We start from the raw sequence: 20554 nt of genomic DNA, 5'->3' as shown, positions 1-20554 counted from the left end.
AAGGATCCCCTGAATAAAGATATGCCAACTTCGTATTTTACTCATCACTTCAACTATCCTTCCTGTATCAGATGGCACCTGGGTTTATGAAAAGGAAAAGGCCGGTTTTTCTTCTTAGGTATGCCCCTCTGATAGCCACCTCCACCTCATCTCCAGGAACCCAGCAATCCATAAAGCAGGTGGATTCATATCATCAAGGCTCCAGAAGGTGCTTCCCAGGTTGCTACAACATCCACATGAGAGCTTTACCTCTGAGACACAGCAAAAGTGTACAGAGCTCTTAACAGTGGCTCTCAATCCTACTTGCATACTAGTGTCAATTGGGGAGTTTATACACACACACACACACACACACACACACACACACACACACATGTGTATATTATGTCTGGGCCCTACCCTAGATCAATTAAGTCAGGAACACTAAGGATGGTTCTCAATAACATACTATTGATAGTTCTTGCTAAGGAGCAACCAGGGTTGAGAACTATCAGCTAGACCCTTCCTTCCCTAAGTGTGATCTGTGGAATAGTAGCATCTCATGGGAATTCATAGAAATGCAGAGTCTCAGGCCCCACCAAGATGAATGAATTGGAGTCTGCCATGTAATGCCATCCCTAGTGATGTATGTGCACGTTCAAGTGTGAGAAGCACTGGCCTGGAGGAGTCAGCCAAGTGGGCCAGCTCTAAATAAGACTTATGGATGAGATGAATCGATCCCTCACCTTGGCCCAGCTGTATACATGCATTAGGTGTAAAGTAACTCCTCAGGAACTGTCAGGACAGCTCCCTACGTACTGGACAGAAGGCTAGAGGCCAGTGCTATCGCAGTCTGGCTTGATGTGCAACTGTCACAAGGAGATCAAAGATATACTCCATTCATGAGAACCGGAGAGTCTAGGGAGGCAGGAAATGGGCCCAGGAAAAAGGACAAAAGAAACTTGAAGTATCCCTGTAATTATTGATGTTTTTAAAAATCTGAAGTTAGATTAAACAACAACAACAACAACAGTTTTTCTCTGAGGTCTTAAATATTTCTCTCATCCACACAACAACCATTTTTTCTTTTCCATGTACAAAATCTCCAGTCAAAGGCCAATACAACAAGATGTCTAACCTTGGTAAATACGTAATTCCAATATTCTTTCTTGCTAATCAATTTTGCTAAGAATTGCCTCACAGAAAATTTGGGAACTATGAAAACTGCTCGTGATCCCAGGTGCAAAACCAAAATGTTGTTATCGACGGACACCCAGTAGATCACAGCTAGGAGCACCAGGGCCAAAACTGGAGGTGAAAGATCTTGAGGGCAATCTGAGGGTGCAGCTGATTGAGTCCCAGGAGGCCACACTGAAGACAAAGGCACAGCATAATGCTATTAAATTCAAATTTGCTCGAACTTGAGCTCTAAAATTGCTCCTTCGGAAATTCAAGATAAGGTCATCAATTAAAGCAGTTTCTGAAAAATAGAAGGAAACAAATATTGGTTCTTGGCACAGCCATCCTCATTAGTCATGGCTGCCCCAATGACCTCTCCCTTTCTCCCCTCCTACTCCTCTGACCCCGAAGAGACCATATTAGTTCAGAATTGAGAGACAGAGAAGATGGGACTTGAAGCAGAAGCATGAGAGAGGCGAGGAAGAATACAAGAAACCTTTAAGAAACAAAGGTGTTTAAACCATGGGCTAGTAGCCAGCCCTACCTATACGTCAGAAGCAGCTGTGATTCTTTTAAAAATTACTGGTTCCTTGGGGCCTAGTGAAAACCAATTCAGAATCATGGGATGGAGGAAATCATCTGAATTTTTAAAAAGCATATATTAAAAGTTAAAAATGTTGTTTCGAAGTTAGAATCCTTCCTCACAACTGGAATTCCAGACCTCACTCTATCTCTCAGAATCATTAGAGGGCTGGAATCACAGTTCAGAGGAAGGATCTTCACTTTTTAAAGCTCCGGATCCATTCAAAATTATTCCCTAATCCAGCGGTCGCCAACCTTTTGGACCTCACAGACCACCAGTGGTCTACGGATCAATGCCCTAATCCACTTTTTAGCACTGCATTACTTTTTTTCTCATTCGTTTTATTTTTATCAACATGACCCACACAAATTATGTAAAAACTCAAACAGTATTACCAGGCTTAAAATGAAAACACAGCAGAAACCCACATCACCTCTCCACTCACCCCGAAACCCTCACTCCACTCACTTCCCAAAGGCAACCTACTTAAAAATCATTTAGCTATCTCATTTGATATTTAATTATATATTCCTAAATAATATATTACTGATAGTTCTTGATTTATTACCTTTCAAATTTAATTTTGTAACTCATAGCACTGCTGATGCCCTGTTATGCACCAGCTTACTCTCTTTCAGTCGCTGCACATAGTTATATCACCACTGTTTCCCAGCCTCTCCTGCAGTCAAGGCTGATACTCAGTCTATATGTTCCAGTGCTGTTGTACTAATTGTATTTCCTCGATTTTTTTTCATACTTTTTCTTGTTTCTGTGTTTTTAAAAAATGAAATGCTTCCTTTAAATGTCTCATACTCCATACTCATTGGCTATCTATTTGTATTTAAGGGTAAGACACTAAAAAGCTCTTTGAGAGTTCCATGTTCATGGAATAGAGTAGAGTTGTTGACTAGTGGGCTCACCACAGGAAGAATGGGCAGTAAGTCAGTTTTGTTATTGTGGGATCTCAGATGATAGAATCTATAGGACTTTTCTCTAGGGGGTTTCATTTTATCCAGAGAGGGATCCTTTAGTGTCCTGCCTGGGTAGGTAATTACTTAGGTATCCTAAGATCAGGACAGGTGAAAAGAACACAGGGTCTCACTGTCTGGTATACATATAAGTTCATTAAGTTCCTGTTTTCAGTTGAGCATTTCACTATTCCTCTCTTTTTTTGCCCGGAATCCCTAAATCCCTAAATCTGGGATACCTTTCATTTACTTCAATTTCTCGGGGGGGGGGGGGGGGGGGGAAATGCCCCATTTCCGGCAAGGACTTCACCTTGCTGTATGCAATGGGGAAAGTTAACTGAGGGTGCGGTTCCATTTACAGACTTCCAATCCATTCCTTATTGCCAGCCTTGTGCCCCACTGCAAAGCCTCTAATTCTAGAGCCTTTCTGAGGTGGGGGAAATAAACTGGCTGTTTCTTCCCAGTGTCTACTCACAACCTCCTTCTTCAAGGGCCCTTCAGCATCAACTTTCTCTGCTACACGAAGTCAGTTGCCCCAGGTCTCTCTGCTTTTCATCCTCCAAAAACTAGTTGGCATCTCCCATCTGCTGTTGCCTCTTCTCAGGTTTGCCATTTCTAGAGTGGTGTTTCGGGACGGACTGGCAGTAAACACATGTTCAGTCCACCAAATTCTAACCTAAAGTCCTTATAACTAAATCTTACAACTATAGGAACTGCCCCAAGAGATGAGCCTTTGCCAATTTTTTAAACACTCATAATTTTTGTTTTTACAGACACACCAGATTAACGAAGATAACTTTTCCAATTATTTCAATGTTTATCATTTTCTTTTTTACTATAAAACATGTATCAGGAAAACCTTTTTTCTAGGTGCCCCAAAAGACTTTCGATTTACTAACCCTTTTAGTTTTAAAAGATGGGAGAATGTAGAACATTACAATTAAACCAAGAAAATACAGATTTTCATGAAGTAAAGCTGCTTGCTTTGACTCCTTTCTTGCCACTTCATATCTAATCGGTGGTGGCCTGAGCTGAAAGGTATTTGCCTTGATAGTGATCAAGTACTTTCCAGGAAGACGTCTGACTCCTGCACCCAGTCATCATCAATATTGGAGTCTTAGCTGTTTTGCTTCCAAAGATGGGCAAAGGAGAGAAGATCAGAACATTTAAAAAATAATTAAGCACAGGCCTTTTCTCATATCTAAAGGATCACAACTTTTCCTCTCCCATCCAGACATACAAAAGTGACTACTCTTAACCTAAAGACTTTGATCTTGAAGGCTGAGAAATCTAGAACTTGTCCTAAACACCAAATTCATAGTTATAAAACAAGAAATAACTACAGAGTAAAAGTAAGAAAAAAAACGAATATTATACCTTTGGTGTAATTCCACCCAGAAGCACATATTCTAGACCTGTCAATACTTATTTTTGCCTCTGACTAGCTACTACTCATGACCTTCCTGAGAAGAAAACCATGGATCTAACAAAGAAAAGGGATTCCTAAGGGTAGGGGGAGATTAAAATGTTCTATTTCTTAAGCTGGGTGGGTAGGTACATAGATGTTCACTTTTTAATAATTCACTGAACTGTACATTTACATTTTAGAAGTTATATATTTTACAATAAAAGGATTTTAAACATTTTAAAATATATTTTTATTGATTTCAGAAAGAAAGGGAGAGGGAGAGAGAGATCAATGATGATTGGCCTCTTGCATGCCCCACAGTGGGGACGAAGCCCACAACCCGGGCACGTACCCTAACTGGGAATCGAACCGTGATCTCCTGGTTCATAGGTTGACGCTCAACCCCTGCGCCACACTAGCCAGGCAATAAAAAGACTGTGAGCAGTTACCAGAAATAAATGAAAAGGCAGAAATCTCATTTGTTGAGAAAGCACAGGGCTTTCCTCTCACTTGGCCATAATTATTAGACACACTGGCAGTGATAAAAGGAGAAAGGTCATCCTGATTTACCCTTCAATGCCTAAACAAGAGTCCCACCAAACTTCACTAGTCATCTCTGTTGTTTTATGTGAAACATGTTAATTAAAAGAGTTCTTAAACCCCAAACCTTGCATCCCTTAAGGTAATATGGATACCTTTGCATAAGACTATTTATTTGCAAAGAGCTTTCAGGACGAATCCCTGGGAAATAGAACAGGTAGTACTTTCTCCCATGCTGCCGATGGGGAAACTAAGGCACTGAGTAGTTATCAGTAGGGTCACTAATAGTGACAGAATCAGGACTGATTCCAGGCGTCCCATGTCCAATAAGGGCTCCTTAAATATTTTATCAGGAGAAAGAACTTTCAAGTTCTGAATTCAACAACACAGTATGAAAGCTGGTGGTTTCTGTGACATCTGTGGGCCCCCTGGCATTCCCTGAAGGGAAGGGAAGATTCACTGGGTACGGCTATGAAATCTGAGTCATCAATTAACCATTCTGAGTCATTACACTCATTTCTAGTTAAAATAAAAATTCACCTGCTGTTTCAGAAGTTTGTTTAACTCAAATGAAAACAGGAAGCTTAGGAGTGGTCACTGACTTTATGTTTAAGCAGAACGAATGCCTCTTTCCCTTCTCACAGTTTCCAAAGGAGGCACACTCCTGATGCACATCTGTCTGCTTGCCCTACACCCATGGTCGGCAAACTGCGGCTCTTGAGCCACATGCGGCTCTTTGGCCCCTGGAGTGTGGCTCTTCCACAAAATACCACGGCCTGGGCGAGTCTATTTTGAAGAAGTGGCATTAAAAGAAGCTTAAGTTTAAAAAATTTGGCTCTCAAAAGAAATTTCTATCGTTGTACTGTTGATATTTGGCTCGGCTGACTAATGAGTTTGCCGACCACTGCCCTGCACCATCTCCTTCCCCATGAGGTGGAGCCGTTCATTTGGTTGGTGTGTGGCAGCCATGGCTCTGTTTCTCAGTTCTTAAATGGATGGAGTTTTTCAATCAAATATACTAGCCATGAGAGATTTGGCCTCCATCTTTCCCTGTACCTGGACAGTGAAAGGCAGAAACATGGGTATTTCTGCTCTGCGAACTCAAACTTCTCACCAAATAGAATCGAAGTCTGGACTAGGCTGTAGATGGCGCATGAGACTATTTTGGGCTTCACACCAAGCTAAGCTTTCTGATCCAACCTTCATCAATAATAAAGTTAACATTTTGTCTATCGGCCGAACTCTTATCTGTTCCTTGATTGGTGAGGAAGAACTGCTGCTTTTCATGAGTCCTCCTCAAAAATGCCATCACCTTCCTTGGTTTGGAAGTCTGAACACAAGGACTGGATTCCTCAACGCTCCGCAGTGGAGTTCCGGGCCCACAAACAATGGTGTGGGCAAGCTGCATGGTGAGGAAGCTTTCTCAGATTCTGTGCAGGGGGTACCTTAATTCCTCCCACTGTCCTACAGAGGGGTACTAAACTGAGGGTCAGGTTCTTCCCCCAGAAACAGCTCTGCCACACTTCTGTGATCTGGGAAAGTTGCAATCTTTCCAGAAAGTCTTTTAAAAGATGTTAGCTTCCTCATCTTTTAAAGGAAGGAATAACTGTAAGGTACTTTCCACTCTATGGTCTAAAAGCTCAGAAAGGCTGTAATAATAAATGTATGCCAGCATATTTAAAAGACACGAACATTGATATATGATCATTTTAACACCGTGGCTCAATTTTAACACCTGAGGTTCAATGACCTTCTACCTCATGCCTTTGTCACTTCACCATCCTCAAATTCAGCCACACTTAGAATTTACATAATTGCTCATAACTGATCCCTCCACGAGGATAAGAGATTCTGAAAGTTCCTCATAACCCTTTGCCACCAGCCTCAGAATCATCCCTCCATACTCCCAGTTCTCTCTTTTCCTTGTTCTTGCTAAACCGGCCATTCACTACACTTCTCTCCATCCCCATCCCAAGTTTCTGTTTCAATCTTTGACTTCTCCCTCACCCAATTTGCCAACAAGTCCTCTTGCATTTACTTGCACAGTGTCATACCCGACCCACCTGCCCCCCACCCTAATTTAGATTTTCACTGCTTTTCTTCTGGAGACGATTTTAATAGCTTCCGAGCTGGGACTACCCATTGCTCCTCCAATGCAGATCAATCTTCTCAAAGCACAGCTTTAATGACTAGTACATCATTCCCTCCACTTCAAATACCTTTAATGGTTAGCTACTGCCTACGGAACAGGCTCGTTAGCCCAGCATTCAAGGTGTTCACAATATGATCCTAACCATACAGTGCCTTAAAGCCTTCTGTCCCACGATCCTGTCCCCAGCTTTTTGTCCCTCCATTTCTGGATATCCTTCATGTCTTAAAACAGGCTGATCCTTACATCACTGCCAGTTGAAGTCCTACCAATTCTTTACTGCTTTGCTCAAGATTCCTTAAGTCTTCTCCAATTTTTCCTTCTCTGAAATCACAAAGCATTGTTGCTATGCCTCTCTACCAGTTCTTCCATGTAACATTCAGCCTTTGGTTTCCTTTCTTATGCTCTCACAGAAAGGGTGTCCATGGCTTATTAATCTGTACACTCTGTATACTGCCTTGTATATAAGCTGAGAGGTTGAAATATTAAGTTAACTTCGTATCCATTACACAGCACATAAAATAATGAAAATATACTTAATATCACCAAAAACTCATTATGCTAAATTCTTAGGAATGCCTAGAAACTAACCATTTTTTTTTTTTGTAGTTACTCTTGTTAGATCAATATGAATCATTTTATTTAAACTAAAATTATAGGAAAGTTGTGCATTCTTATTGGTTTCTTAAGATGGACAAAATTTTAAGAGATCATTTAAGACCCTCCCCAACCCCCCCCATCTCAACCACTAATTCTCTAGGTAAGAAAACTGAAGCTCTGAGAGTTTAAGCTATTCCCATGATCACACAAGTCAGAAATCACAATGATAGCTATCACAGTTTATTAAGGGCCCAGTGTACGCCAGGCACTTTACCTAAGTTATCCCACTCATTCAACAACCTTTCGGGGTAAGTGGTATTACATCCATCCTCTTTAGAGATGAGAGGATGCTCAGAAAAGTTAGGTAACTTGCTACAGAGAGCCAGCCCTGTCTGTGAGGGCCAGAGCTGAGCTTCAGGCCCACATCTATCTGGCTACAAAGTTTAGGCTTCTCTAATTAAACACTGTGGCAGGTGTCTTTCCTACTTGTTTCTCCACCAGTGAGTAATTATGCTAAGCAAGCAGGCACACTTGTAACACACTTGTAAGTCGTAAGCCATTTTGTTTGAAATCCTGGAGGCAGGAAAACTCAATAGTAGCTTCATTGCTATCAAAGTTCTAAGGTTAATTACTGCCAACATTGTGACTCCGTCAGAAAACCTCTTCAATTTGGAAAAGATACATGCTTTCCATTCTTAAGTATGCTTTCCATTTTAAACACACTGTTTGTCCTACCACACTCAACAAGTATCTGTTGAGCCCCTAGATGGCCAAGACACATGGGAAGGTCCAAAACTGAGTAAGGTAGAGTTTTACTCTCTGAGAGTTCTTAAGCAAGAGGCAATCAATCAACTACGGGTAGAAATCACTCCTCCCCCACCCAGGGGAGCTCTGGCTAACTCAGGGACAATCCTGGCTTCTCCTCTCCACCTGCACCCTGGGCAAGTCACCTCGCAGCCTCTTCACTTCCTCAGAAAGCAACTGGTAGAAAGCAATGACTGGTGCCAAGCAATTTCAAGGTCCTTTTTAGCTTTACATTTCTACGATCCTTGAGCTCACTCTTGAGATTATGCTTCTGGAAGGGAAGGGAACTGCTGGATGCCCAGCCTTCTTTAGAAGTGACTTTGGAAGTGCCGAGTTCTAAAAATGCCGCCACAAGATGAAGGTAGACTGATGTGCTTCCCAAGTTTAGTATGTATCAATCACAAAGTCAAGTTTACCCGCTGAGGAAGTGGTATGAAGCACTACATTCAAATCATTCTCCCATTATATCATTGGCTTAGTATTATGGCTTTAATTCTTTACAACCCACTCAAGATGTTTAAAATATGTAACTTCTATCTAGTCTTCTGTGGAGTTAAGTTAGCGGCATTAACAACAGAGTTAGGAGCTCTGCAGAGATATAAATCCTGTATTCATTTAGTTACATTAATACTTCGTAACTTCTATCTGCTATGGACCTTCCCAGGCTGCAGCTAGATGTGGGGTTGGTGCACACGCAGTGGGAAGAGGAGACGATGAACTATCACTATTTTAAATACCAGTGGAAACACATTGCAATGGGAACTAGACTTTGCAGATTTCATTTCAATATCCTCGCTTTTTTTTCCCCCAGCTAGCACATATAATATTTTTAATCGTCATCACTGACTTACACGGTAACACACTTTCTCTTTGACAAGGCTCCCCACACCTTCTCTTTCTGCAGACTCAGCATCTTCGGAGGGGATGTGCAAACCATCCTGTGCTGTAAGGTAACACGGCACAGAGGAGGAAACCAACCAACCAAAAAACTTAGATGAAAAAAAAAAACAAAAAAAAAAAAAACTCGAACGGTACCCTCTCTTAGTGCCTGACCCAGAAAGGCTCTGAATTTCAACTGTCAAAGATACTTCTACCAAGAAATCAGGAAAAAAGAATGTACGTATTCACCAGTCAACAAATACTAAATGCTGACTATGTGCCAGGCACAGTCCTCGGTGGTAGTTATATACAGTGAACAGAATAGGCAGAGAGATTCCTGCCAGAGTGGAGCTCCCGTTCCAATGCAAAGAAACGGGATTTAAAAGAACAACTCTAAATGAAGTCATTTCATATAGCGACGAAATACTATGAAGAAAAGGAAGTAGAACTAGGAAATGGTTCTCAGAGTGAGGGACATAAGGCTACTTCAGGTGACCAAGAGGGCCTTGCTAAGTCCTAAGTGATGAGAAATTTTTATTCTTAATCTCACAGGGAGGTCACAACGATCAAGTTTCCTATTAATGGCAAACTATTAGGACTTGGCTATCACCGTCCACCCTCACCCCCACCCCGCCCCCCCCCCAAAAAAAGAGCCCACAAACTCCCACCTAAATCTTCAAGTAGGACTTCTCTACTTAGGAGCCGCTCATTTTTCTTTTAAGAGCCACTAACTTTTAAAGTTGCTAATCATTTTAGAGGGACTTAAGTAGAGGCGGTTCCTAGAAGGTTCTCTCAGAGCCCAATACCTCATTCCACACCATCCAAATCCTGAATGAGACAGTCCCAGCCCCGCAGCGAATCAGCGCTCCTCCGCCGACTCATTCATTCAGCCCGGTGGAGGAGTCCGGTTACCCTCCCAAGAACGTGCAACAAACAGGCCTGGGGAAACCTGGGCCACTTGGCACCCCCAAAGTTCCCCCCAAACTGTGAAAAAGGGGGAGAAAAAAAATAAACCGCTCCGCGTTTGCAGGCATTCTCCCCCGCCCCTCCAGGCGTCGTGGCTGCCAGGGGGCCGCTGTCCGCGGGGCAGGGGCGCGCGGCGGGACCTTCCCCGGGTGAATCATCGGTGCGGCTCCGCGGGGCGATGATTCATTCCCCCGCGGCCACGCGCTCCCGGCGGCGCTCTGACGGCCGCACACGCAGCTTCCTCCGTGCGAGATCAACGTCTCCAAGTACAACGTGCGGAGCCAGGCCGGGGGGCCGGGAGGAAAGGCACCTATCGGCAGCTATCCGAGTTCCCGGGTCCGGGTCCGAGTCCGGGAAGCGGCGGCGGGCAGATCCTGGCGCCCCTTGCCCACCCCCCCTCCCTCCGACGCGCGCGGCCAGGGGGCGCGGAGGGCGCACAGGTGGGTCCCCGCCGCCGCCTCCCGCCCCTCCCGCCGCGCGCCAGGCCGCCGCTCCCCGCCAAAGCGCCGCCCGCTCGCCCCTCTCCCTCCGTGACATCTTAGCATCTTATATAATAACTCGAGCGGATCCGGACGGAAGCCGCGCGCGCTGCCGGGCCCGGCCCCCCGGCGGGCGGCGGGGCCAGATGCGTGCGCTCCCGGCCCCCGGGCCCCGCACGGAGCGCCCGGGAGGGAGCGCGGTCCCCGGCGGGGGAGGCAGGGCCGGCGCGGCGGCCGCTCGGCCGGTCCCTCCTCTGAGACGGCGCTGCCGCGGCCGGTCCCCGCCAGGAAGCAGCGAGCGTCACCAACTGCGTCAGCTTCTCCCCACACAGTGCACGGTCTCCCTCCGCCCGGGGGCCGGCGGCGCGAGCGGCGGGGCCGCGGCCGCGGCGGGAGGAAGCCCTCCGGGGAGGAGAAAGTTCCCGGGGGCCCGCCCCGCGCCCGCTCCCGCCGCGCCGCCCGCGCCCGGTCAGGTTGGGCAACTTGTGACCCCCGGGCGCCCGGCCGCCGCCGCCTCCCGCCCGCCCGCCCGCCGGGCGCGCCCGGAGCCGGGCCTCCCCGGACCCGGCGGAAAGCAGCGGCGTCAGAAACTTCCCGGGGCCGCGCCGGGCAGCAGAGCCGCGGCGCCCGCGCATCGCCCTTACCTCGCTCTCCGGAGGCCGCGATCCGGGCGGGCGGGCGGGCGGGCGGGCGGGCGGCGCGTGGTGCGGGAGCGAGCGCGCGGGGGGCGGTAGGTGAGGCCCGCGCGGCGGGGGCGGGGCGGGGCGGGGGTGCGAGCCGCGCGGGGCGGGGGCTGGGCCGGCCGGGCGGGCGGGCGGGCGGGCGCGAGGAGTGGGGCGGGCGGGCGGCGGGCGCAGGGCGAGCGCGGAGGGGGCGGAGGAGTCGCCGCGGGTTTGTTTACGCATCGCCGCCCGGCTCGGGGCACAGCCCGCACGGCCTGATTGGACACAAACTGGGGCACAGCCTCTGGCTGCCGGCCGCCTGGCCTCCTCCAGCCGCCGCCGCGCAGCTCCCGGAGCGCCCTGCTGGGCTCGGCCCCCACCCCCAGCGGCGCCGGGGCCTGGAAGGGACCCACCCCGGCTGCAGACGTTTGCCCAGAGCTTACAGTTGCCCACCTGTAGTGGCCGATTGGCAGGGAGGGGGAAATTAGAAACTTCTGATGCTGGAGACTTTGTATCCATTCACCGGAGAAGAGGCTCTTTCCGCACCCCCCCTCCCCGCCTCCCAGACGGAGGAAGGGTGCCCTTGAATGGATGGAAAAGCAGCTCAAATGTTGATATGGCCCCTGGGTGATGGTCACCCCAGCCTTCCAGTCTAAGCCATCCCTGGGGATGCGGCTCCTTCCCCGTCTCCAGCTTCTCTGCTGGTAATCCGCCCCCCTGCGCAGCATTCAAAGGTGCCACCCCCAGGAGTGACCTTGCCTCGTGGTGCTCAAGACCCTCCTATGACTCCCCATGTCCTCAAGCCCCAATCCTTTCGTCTGAGTCCCCAGGGCTGGGCCTCTCCCTTTCAGTCTCCTCTCCACTGCCCAGCCAGCACCCCAATGAGCCTGGTCTTCAGATACCTCATCAGATGCCTCTGACCTTCCACAAATGATTTTGATTCCACTCTGTTCTCGGCCAGGAAACAGAAAACCCCAGGACTCCCTCCACCTGTCAAAGCCTCATCTACTCAGCATGTCTAACAAGTGCAGCCCCCCTCTCCCCCCCCCCCCACACACCCCTTCACGCGCAGAATGCCCTGTTGCTGGCATCACTGTGCCCCCACTGTCTGCGGATCCTGAGGCACAGGAGCCGGGTTTTAACGGGCTCTGAAGATGGGAGAGATGAACGCTGCAAGAATGCAATTGTCTGAGTGTCTGCAGTTCTGCTGGGGCTAGAAAAACTCCAGTCTATCAAGAGGGTCTCCTGAGAGAGGGTTCACGAACCTCATTTTGCAAAAAAGCAAACACTTTAAAAAACTGGGAATGCCCTCCATTTCTTCTACGTCTCTGTGTCTGCCCCCTGCCCCCATCACATTTAGTTCTGTACCCTCTATACTCATGATGGGCACTTCATAACCTGGGAGGAAGAAAAAGCAGATGTTCTTTAAGTTAAGGCTCAAATGATCAAAGTGAATATAGTACTTTGGGAAGAATAGACATGCATGGCCATGGACGCAGTCATTTTATAGTTAATTTCTAGACTCAGAGTCCCTCAACTCGGACAGTGTCACTCTCCAATCAGACCCTGGAGAATTGGACCCTGAGCCGTCCTGACTCTCAGGATGGCTGATTTCTTTCTTTCATGATGTGCTGCTTCCTCTGGGAAAATTGTCTTTGGACTTTGAGGGTGAATCCAAATGAGAGTCAAGTTTTCTTGCCCAGACAATTCAATCGTGGCTTAGTTACACAGGAGTTGAAAGAACTGGATGTGTAACCAGGGGAAGGCGAGGCAATCCTGCGATTAGCAAGTACTGGATTCAGCTCCTCCCTATAGGGCTGGAGGGACGAGGGAAAGAGGCTGCTGGAGCCATGAAGGGCTTGTCCAGTGGGAGCTGGAGCTTAGAAGGAAATGCATCTACTGCTGGGGCTGCCTCCCAGAGAAATGCCCTGGAGATGAGCAGGAAAAGGAGAATGGGTCTGAGAGAGAGGTGGCAAGTGACTAGCACTCGCAGCATGGGCGCTGCACCTGGTTACCTCTGGGGCTCTTTCTCAGAGCCTGCAGGGCAACATGAACTTCTTATTTTTCCTCTTTGCCCTTTTGCTTCCATTTATCCATCTATTCTCTTCTTTATCATGTATCATCATCTCTAACATGATGCCTTTATATTTCCCTTTTCTCTCTGGCTGTCCTGTCTCTGGCTCTCATTTTCCTCTTTGTGTTCACATGTAATGCTCCTGACCTCTTTTCCCCAAGGAGTCTCTTCTCACCTCTGCTTGTCTTACCCCTGCCTGGGCAGGATGGCAGCCTTCTTCAGCTGACAGAGATGAAAGGCTCCTGTGGGAGGCAATGGGATTCAGAACTATCATATTGTTGTTAACACATTATCTCATTTAATGTCCAACTCACATCTATTAGCTGGGCACCATCTCTCTATATAAAAGTTAAGTGACGGGAATGACCAGTCGCTATGACATGCACTGTGGAGGCCAACTGACCAGATCAGGCCTGATAGTACCCCCAACCTCTCACGGCCCCTCCCCCCAGCAACCCCCACCCCTGATTGGCTCCCCCAACCCCTGATTGGAGGAGGGGCTGTCTGTCCAACCTCCCGCGTCCCCTCCTCCCTGCCCTCCCAGTACCAACCAGCCCCTATCTGGGTGGGCCTGCCGGACCCCACCTGTGCACGAATTCGTGCACCTGCACCGGGCCTCTAGTTGAATATAAATTTGGTGGCTTTACTATTGCCCATCACAGAGAAGGCTTTGCTAGCATAGGTTGCCTTCAACTCTGTGACAGGTCTCTACCTTTCTCATCTATATGTCATCCTCCATTATTTCTCCATTATTCTACATCTTTTTCTTTCATTAGCACCCATCTTTCTCCCAAATCCCAACCCTCTAGAGTCTAATACATCTCCATTCTAAATCTCCAACGATTGAGAATAGGTACTTGGAGGAGGTGGCATTTCAGCTGGCTTTTGAAAGATAGGTAGAATTTCGGTAAATGGAGGTTAAGGAAGGGCATTCTTTGTGACTATTACCATCCAACTTAATTGAAACTCAAAAGACAGCTAGCAAGTAAAGCCAGATTCCATAAATTTGCTTTTAGGTCCCAGTTCTTTAAGACAAACTACTCAGAAACTCAGATTAACCCTAGCTCTATTGAGTAGAGATGTCATTCATAAAATTAGGAGCATAGTATTTTAAAGCCAGAAAGACATTATCTAGATATTGGCCCAACATGTCCATTTTTAAGTGAGGGGAGGGCTAAAAGACAGTTCAACATGAGCACTAGAGTTTGAGTACCTGTATTTGACTACCTGTATTCAAATCCCTGCTTTGACAAATGTTAGGCTATTTGTATAGTTTAAGTTTCCTCAGCTAATAGAATAGGAAAAAAAATGATAGAATCCACCTCAGCAGTTTGTGGGAATTAAATGTTTTTACGAGTAAAAGGCATGGCCTGATGCCCAGTGAATATTATTATGATTTCCCGTGGCTATTCAGCTAGTAAATACCAGAGCCAGAACTGGTCCCTCAAAGTCCTGTCAGCCATAACTGAGTTATCCCCATTACTGGAAGTTATGTCTTAGGGTGCTGTTGAAGGCCACCTGTGAAAATATGGTTCTCTTCCCATCTGCTGCTTAAAGTTCTCAGTAGTCCTTCTGGCTCCCATTCCTCACACTTCCTGCTGCCTCCTCTGCCACCTGCGCAGGCAATCCTGCTGTGCAATCAGTACCACTGTGTCCTTCCAGAGAGAAGGGGGTCATGAAAAATTAGCAACGGGCATGCATTTCACAGTGGGCAATATGGTTTACACGTTCTGATACAGCCATGTTTTACAATTTCAAATTTCAAAGCACTATCCACATTTCGAAAAATCATGGAACTAAAGGCATTTGAATCATCTGTCCTTCCTCAACCTCCAGAGTGAAAACCGCCCGCTTCAATTTCGGCAGTTCCTTAGAGGAATTCGCTGGGACCAAGAAAAAGCCTTGTTCTAATTGAGTGTCCAATCCTTCACCCAAACTGTGATGGGAGAGGATCTTCATTGTCCCTCCGCCTTTCCTTTCTGAGTCCCTGGTTTCACTTTTCAAAACTCCTCATCACCATGGTCTTTGTGCAATCTCTCCTCTGGACTAGAAGCCCCTGGACCTTACTTATCTCTAGAGCCTAGCTTAGGATAACAGACACAGCCATGTATTGTTGAGCCAACTGACGTGAGCAATGCCACACATATCAAAAGCGTCCCTCCTCCTCCCACTCCAAATCCTCGTCTCCGCAGCAGACTGTCCTTAGCTAGTTGTCAGCCGCTACATTAGTTCACCGCAAAGCATGTCAACAGCTGAATGTGAAAGAAATGTGCACCTTACGATGCAAACTACATTCAAAGGGGTTTATCTTAAGGGTGTAAATCCAGGCAGTATTTTAAGAAGGTCAGGAATACATTTTTGGGGCATCTGGACTCTCCTAACACCTTCACATAAACTGAAATAAAGGCTATTTGACTTGCATTGTTAACCATTTTGCTTTAGAGTTCTTGGGTTCATTGGTAGATGGCCTGTTTCTACAGGTGGCTATATTAATGATCCTGCTCAAGTCATTTCTTAAAAGGCACAGTTTTCTTTTACCATTTTTCTCTTTTCCTTCAAAGCCAGACTGGTGACTCAATACCCTGATCACTCACTGACTCTTTCATTTACATCTTCTATTTCATTTATATGTTTCCTCTAGGAAGCCGGAAGGAACCCAAAGGACCAATTCTAGATTAACTACTCATTTGATAAAAGAGAAAACTGAGGCACAGAGATGTTGGTGGCAAAGCTCTCATCCCACGCTCTGTCCACCTAAAGGTGAACTTTCCATCACCAGCTGCCCTCCTGACTGCCCCATTTTTGCCCCTCACCACTATCCTTTGTGCCCTTTAGGATTAATACGAGTGATGGTTGGCTCTCCTTTCTTCAGACCTCCTCTTTCACTTCTGGGTATCTCCTCTCTGACTTGTCTTCCTAGAGTGAACTGGCCCACGGTTCAGGGCATTTTCTCTTCACAACTCTGTCTCCCTCCAACCTTTCTCTTATAGCAGAACCATCTTAATATGATCCAATATTTTTACAGTTATAATAAAACAATTCTATTTTGACATATAAACATCAAAATCAACATGCATTTAGACTACCAATCAAATACAAGTTTATTTTTGCCAAGCCTTCCCAATTCTGAAATATGTACCAGTAACTAGCTGTGTGACCTTAGGCAAGTTGCTTAGCTTCTATGAACTGCGATGTGCTTGGTCTGTTAACTGGTGTTATTATTGGCATATGTGCCTAACTCATGGGGCTGTTTGAGAATCAAATGGAATAGTAAATGTAAAGCAATTAACAATAATAGTTGATAATGGCTAGTATTTGTTGAGATCTTACTCTCAACAGGTATTATTCTAAGCTCTTTAAATGAATTATCTCCTATCGACCTTACAGTATAGATTCCATTATTATTTGTAAATAGAAGAAAAAAAAAAAGAAACTCAAAGAAGTTTAATAACTTTCCCAATATCAACAAGCCGAGAAATGACTGAACCAGGACTCAGAGCTGGGCAATGAAATCTGAACAAACCTGTATGCTACAGACTGGGACATAGAATGCACTTAGTAAATGGTAGCTATTATTGTTTATTATCAGTATTATCACCTTAAAGAAATGAGAAAAACCTCTTCTCTGATTTCCTTCCAGATTTCTTTCAGAAATTGAGCCTTACCATCATTTTAGCAAGAGACAAGAAATTCATGATAGTCCAATTTGCTGGGTACCACTTGTGTCTGCTTCCCGAAGACAGGCTGGAAGGATGGTTAGTGGTTCTTGCACTGCTAAGGCTCTGTACTCACCCAGGCCCCCTCATCCTCATTGGGCCCTGCAGTATTCTTGATAAAATGGGAATTACTTAGGCTAGTGGTCGGCAAACTCATTAGTCAACAGAGCCAAATACCAACAGTACAACGATTGAAATTTCTTTTGAGAGCCAAAATTTTTTAAACTTAATCTTCTTTTAAGGCCACTTCAAAATAGACTTGTCCAGGCCGTGGTATTTTGTGGAAGAGCCACACTCAAGGGGCCAAAGAGCCTCATGTGGCTCTCGAGCCACAGTTTGCCGACCACGGACTTAGGCAATCTCTGACCCAAGAACAGTTCATAGTGATAGCCCAGAGATTTGTTCAGATTGTGCTTACACTTACATGTGTCCTTTCTCATGGTCAGGACAAAAGAGTCTCTGTGTCTAGCTCTGTTTGTTTGTCAGACATTTCTGCCTCAAAAGACAATTTAGAAAAGGGAATTTCCCTAGTGGTGTCCCAGGAAATCATACTTTTGGTCTCTATTACTATTTCAGTTCCTTCCCTTAAGGCAGTTTTTTGTTCCATGATCATCAAAACTGTCTGATTTTACTGTCTTATTCCCTTTGATGATGCTTAAAACAAAACAAAACAAACCCCCTGGTTACTGATTTTGATGTCCCTTTCCAGGTGTTCTGTGAGTTAGTCTTTGGCCCACTGTATTTCTAAATTGTACTTGATACTCCATGCCTTCCATGTTCCCTTGCTTTCCCCGAGTGCCTGTTGCCCTGTGAGCATCTGATTGTTTATATTTGGACATCTGGTCTTTTTTGATTCATAGTAAATATTGACCTTGGCCTTCTAATAATGAGGTTTTAATAGATCCTAGAATAATAAAATGCTAAATCCAGAAAGACTTCGCAGATAACAAAGGCCAAACGATTCTTTGTATAGTTAAGTAATCAAGACCCAAAAAAGCCAAGCATCATATGCAAAGCTACACACAGCCTGTGATGGGGGAAAGCTAGAACCAGATCCAATATTTCTGCTTCATTTGTCTCTCATCAGTTAGATTAGGACTCCTGGAAATAATGATATGATGAATTTAAAAGTGTTTTCTACTGAAATGTTTGTATTTTCACATCAGTGGTTTTCCTAACACATTTCCAGGAGGCTCAAAGGTATATAGATATTCCAAGATAGCAAAAGTATCACTGTAAGACAACATGGATTACAGAGCTGGGACCGTGTCCCTAAATAATCATCTTTCTTTTCTAGTGGTACTTTGTATAGTGTGTACAGCAAATTCTCAGCAATGATGAGGTTGAGGATGATGGTTAATGATGACCAGTTCTGGTACTTCTCTGCTCTCAGTCCTTTCCTACTGTTTCATTCTCTCTAGTTGCAGCTATTTCTGGGTTTCAAGCTTCCTGGAAGCCTGGCTCATTGAGTTTAGAGTTCATGAGGGTGATGAGTAGGTATTCAGTAGCTGTCTTCCACAGTGATGATGATGATGATACTTCAGATGGTTAGAGATCTACCCCAACCTTCCCCCTCCCGCCCCCCCCCCCACACACATTCTGAAACTTTTCTAAACTTGAGGAAGTGTGTTCCCAAAACAATACCAGCTATTGCATAAAATAAGCATTGTCTAGTCAGGTAATTTGAAAAAGACTGGGTGAGCCGAAACCGGTTTGGCTCAGTAGTTAGAGCGTCGGTCTGCAGACTGAAGGGTCCCAGGTTCGATTCCGATCAAGGGCATGTACATTGGTTGCGGGCACATCCGAAGTAGGGGATGTGCAGGAGGCAGCTGGTCGATGTTTCTCTCTCATCGACGTTTCTAGCTCTCTATCCCTCTTCCTTCCTCTCTATGGAAAATCAATAAAATATATTATAAAAAAGAAAAGAAAAAGACTGGGTGAAACAGAATTAAACAGTTCAACATTAATTTGTTTTGTTTTCAGTGGAATTCACAGGACCTTTAAAACACTAATGTGAATCCTGAATTTCTAAAGGAGGGTGATAAAATATGTAGAATTTCCCCAAACACATTTGACCATCAATGCATGTATTCCTTAAATGTCTTTCTCATGGAACTGGTATAACATGGAATGAACTTAAGGAAATGTTAAATATCCTTTGAGTTTCAACTAGAGTATACAGTACTCCATTTGTTCTAAACCTCTCTGTTTCACATATGAAGGTGCCTTTCCCTGGGGGTTTGTTTTCTTAGATCTAATGATTAGGCCTGTGCCTCTCTTCTCATTATTTATTATTTCAGATTAGATGGTATTATTTCTCAGTCTGAATTTCTCCAGATAGAGAAATCATAAGTTGTTTGACCTCGTATGTGAGCTGCTAAATTCCCATAACCATTTCACCTATCCTGTTGTAATCTATAATTTTCAAGGTGCAGGGTCAAAAAGTTAATGATGACTATAATAATGATAACTAACAATTTTGAGTGTGTGTGGTGGGCCCAATATCATGCTAACAACTTTACATGCAGCTTCCCACTTAATTGTCACCATAACTCTATAAGGTGGATATTACTATATGCTTCCATTTCACACATGAGGAACCTAAAGTGCACTTAAGTAACTTAGCCCAAGAAGGTCCCATTTAAGGCTGCGAAGCTGGGATTTGAATCAGATGTGTTAAACTATTTGAATTGGCCGAAACCGGTTTGGCTCAGTGGTAGAGCGTCAGTCTGCGGACTGAAGGGTCCCGGGTTCGATTCCGGTCGAGGGCATGTACCTTGGTTGCGGGCACATCCTCGGTGGGGGGTATGCAGGAGGCAGCTGGTCGATGTTCTCTCTCATCGACATTTCTAGCTCTCTATCTCTCTCCCTTCTTCTCTGTAAAAAATCAATTATATATATATATATACTGTATATATATATATATATATATATATATATATATATATATTAAAAACTATTTGAATCAGCACTGCCTTTCTAGCGATAGGTCTATTTTTTTTTTTTAATGTAAGTGTCTCCCCCCCACACACACACACACACACACACACCCCCCCCCCCCCCCCCGCCAAACCAGAATCCTTTAAAAGCCGAGGACCTCAGTTTCTTGGCTACTAACCAGAGCTAGTATATAACTTCAGTTGCTTGCCACTTGGCCCTCTTCATAGGCCATCTCACAACACGATGGCTTACTTCACCAAACAAACTAGAGTTTCCTAGCAAATTGGATTACGGTGTTATGTAATATGGTCATGTACTTATATCCACAGACATCCTGTCACATTTGCTGTATCCCATTGGTTAGAAGCAAGTCACAGATCCCATTAATACTCAAAGGGAAGAGGATCACTTAAAACTTGAGCACCAGGAAGTTGGAATCATGGGGATCACCCTGGAGCATTATCTACCACAACTGGAGAATCATAAAATGTATGTGAGCAGTGGAGTAGGGGTGAAATCCTAGGAACCACCCCATCTCTAAAACATGCCCACATGAAAACCTTACAACAAGGGAAGTATTTTATTTCTCTCTCATTCTCCATTTCAGAAAGTGCTCCACCTATAGAGG

At 45.4% G+C, this 20554-nt stretch overlaps 1 protein-coding gene across 1 annotated transcript in view; it reads right to left on the bottom strand.

The window, feature by feature from the left end:
• The window catches only part of PCGF5 (polycomb group ring finger 5), a 94496-nt gene extending 83224 nt beyond the window's left edge, over positions 1-11272 (bottom strand). The window contains exon 1 of the mRNA XM_084904358.1: positions 11179-11272. The gene's annotated coding sequence lies outside the window, so the exon portion shown is untranslated. The remainder of the gene's footprint in view (positions 1-11178) is intronic.
• Positions 11273-20554: the final 9282 nt, after the last annotated feature.

The sequence above is a fragment of the Pipistrellus hanaki genome (assembly GCF_964339955.1).
Source record: "Pipistrellus hanaki genome assembly, chromosome: 14".
NCBI lineage: Eukaryota > Metazoa > Chordata > Mammalia > Chiroptera > Vespertilionidae > Pipistrellus > Pipistrellus hanaki.
The sequence above is the reverse complement of the archived record's forward strand: the minus strand, read 5'-3'. Positions and strand labels throughout refer to the sequence as shown.